Source organism: Cynara cardunculus (genome assembly GCF_001531365.2).
Source record: "Cynara cardunculus var. scolymus isolate 2C chromosome LG 15, CcrdV1, whole genome shotgun sequence".
Classification (NCBI taxonomy): Eukaryota; Viridiplantae; Streptophyta; class Magnoliopsida; order Asterales; family Asteraceae; genus Cynara; species Cynara cardunculus.
In genome coordinates this window covers 14,087,428-14,090,821 of record NC_037542.1, presented here as the reverse complement: position 1 = coordinate 14,090,821, position 3,394 = coordinate 14,087,428, and positions in this window count along the sequence as shown.

The following is a 3,394-nucleotide window of genomic DNA, read 5'->3' as shown; positions in this document are numbered from 1 at the left end:
TTTTTTTTAATTTAATTTAAGTTAAATAATGAAATAATTTATTTTTGGTTTAATAATATAACATTTTATAAAGATAATAATTAAGTATTCTGTTATAACTCAATGATTATTCTAATTATATTTTAGTTTTTTATATTTAAAATGAGATATTTATCCTGTATTTGATTGTGTTTATCTGCAGTTAGTTACACAAATTCAGATATGGGATGAAATCGGATAAGGATGAAATCGGATAAGGATGAAATCGTTTAAGAGTTTTAACCAAATGCTTTATAATATAGTATAGATTAGTAATCCAATCCAACCTAAAATATTATTATGTAAAAATTAAATATATAATTTTTAATCATATATAATAATTATTTTTTAATTTTAAATATAAAAATAGATTAAACGAACAATTACATCTTTTTAAACGTAATTATAGTTATAAAAAATTACCATACAATTGAAAATAAAAAAAAACAAGTCATAAAACGAATTGATAAATTACATATACGAAACAAAGAGAAAGATTAGTGTGATGAAAATATATCAATATTGGGCTCTATTTGTAGGGTATTGAAAAATATGAATCTTAGTTTTTTTTTTTGTTAAAGTCATTTTTTTCAATTAGACAAGTTTTATACTAAAAAAGTCTAAAGTTAACCAATCATAATGTGACATATGGCAATAATAATAAAAAGGAACAATAATCTGAGTTCACCGTGTAATCAAGACTGGGTGGGATTGGATATTTTTTACATTTTCCTAAAGTTTCTTTTGTCTTATTTCACAAATTAATTTCGGTCATTACAATAAATATCCAGTCTTATGGGCTGTTTACTAACTGCTGACCATATTGACTCGGTAAGCAGTTAGTGTGTTTACCAAATTACGGATCTGAACCGAGATCTAACCGAAATGCTGACTGAGATCTTACCCAACCAACGGCAAATTTATGTTTATCCGAGTCAAATCTTTGCTTTCCACACTTGTCCGTTTTATCGATTAGATTTCACTCTACTTCCTCATCCCTCCTCATCCTCCATCGTCGGTCCTGGCTCTCCCCGCTAACACTCAATTAGTCCTCATCCATATAAAGAGGATCTTCAAATAAATAACAATACACAGTCACATACATATCATATCATATTACATATATCCCAAAAAACAATCTATATGCACACCCTAGTGAGTTTTTAAGCTTCATTAACTGTATACTGCAAAACACAAATTTTCAGCAACTACATCTTCCAAAAACTGTACTGAACACCTAGTGAGATGTCAAGAAAAGAAAGAAACATGGGGCAACTCAATGGTAAAACCAATGATGCTTTATTGTATGCTAGAAGGGTATACGCACAATGTAGCGAGATACATCTTGATTTTAGTGTTTTATTTTTTTTTGTCTTAGTCGATGTTATAATACGGTTTTATGTGGTTTTGAGAAAGAGATAATGTTTTTATTTTTAAATAAAATATAAATACGAAGATATCATAAAAAATATTGATATTAGAATCAAACTAACTATTTAAAATTTCTCATTTTTTTGTATTTCTTTAATTCATTTTTTAAAATTTTTCGTTTGATAATATAATTTTTTATAAATACAATAATTAAGTATCTTGTTAGAACTCAATGATTATCATAATTATATTTTAGTTTTTTTTATATTTAAAGTAAAATGTTTATCATCTATTTGATTATGTTTATCTGAAGTTAGTTATATGAATTCAAACATGAAGCTTTAATAAGTTGCAATTACGTACGATTTACTTGTAATCTTAAATTTTAAATAATATGCATCAATAAACAGTATTTCATGCATAAAAATGATTTTTAAGAGTTCTTGTCAAAATGCTTTATAATATAACATTGATATATCATATTAAAAGCTCAAGGAGTGAGCATCTAAAATGAGGATTAAAAAATGGAGTTGCAAGTCAGAAATAATGAGGAACAAGGGCACTTAATCCTTGTTACCAAATCTCTTAGCAATAATAGAACGGACATTTTCAATATCAACCAGAGCCTTTAGGAAGGGAAGTAACGAAATTAATGCACAATCTGATGGGTCATCAAACCAACTCTTAATTTGAATGTCGTTATTCACTTGCAATTGGAAAACTTGAAAACACCATGAATAAGATATATCTTGTTGTTTAATTTGAAGTATGAAAAATGCAGTTTATTATTTTATTTGGCAGTTAATCATACGAAAAAGAGTAAAAATAGTATTATTTTTATTGGTAAGCATTTATTTAAGGTATGCATTTTGTTTTTTTTCCTTCCATTAAACTATTAATAACAAAAATAATTACATATAATTAGAAATAGTGTTATAATGGTCATTTTATTGTTGGTAAGCACTTACCAAAAACACTCGGTAACACTCTTACCCGAGACAATACTTACTCGAGTCAGCACTCTTACCCGGCTAACACTAATTCAGTAAGAATTGATAAATGGCCCCCTAGTCTCAAAATAAACGCCACAATTGAAATGACACATAGGCCCTGTTTGTTTTTCTAAAAAATCACTAAATTGCCTCTTAAGTCTGACCGATTCAGACCTAGAGGAATTAAGTGCGTTTGTTTTTCTAAAAAATTAAGTGCTTAATTCATCTAATTAGGTCTGATTTATTTAGAGGTAAAACATGGTCTGAATTCCTCTTAATGCCTCCATCTCCCTTACGCACGCAGTACGCTCCCTCTCATCTCTCTCTCGGCTCGCCTTCGCCTACGCAGTACACGCTCCCTCTCCATCTCTCTCGCGCCTTCGCCCCTCTCCATCTTGATACTCGCCTGCGTAACAGGATTGCTGTCGATTGCTCTCCATCTCGCCTTCGCCTTCGCCTACCGTCTAACAGGGCCATCTCTCGATTTAAGGTATTTTGATTCGATCTCTCAAGCTCTCGATTTTGTTTGTCCTTGCTTGGTTGATTTCTGTTTTCCTCTAATGTGAAGGTAATCGCATCACCCACATCAATTAGGGATAACCTAATCTAAAACAGGCAGACATTGTTAACCCTTCTGTTAAAATTAGGAGTTTTGAATGATACCACTTATGCAAGTCTTCAAGAGTATATAGTGTATTTGGTATTATTATTAGGTTCAGATTTACCTATATAGCAACTGTAAGCCGAAAGCATCAGGGAGTCCATTCATAGAAAATGGTACTGGAATATAACAAATGTAAACAAGACAAAGCAACTGAAACTTCAAATGTATAGGATTTGATACTTGTCAAGCAGAAATGCCACACTTACTAAGGTATTACCTGCAATCACGAAACCCAGTTAATGCTAAATAGAGGGTTCTTGGTATGGGTGTTGCAGAAAGAGCAAGAACATCAACTGAAGTTTTAAATGAAGCAATCATCTCCTTCTGTTTGACACCAAACCTCTGTAAA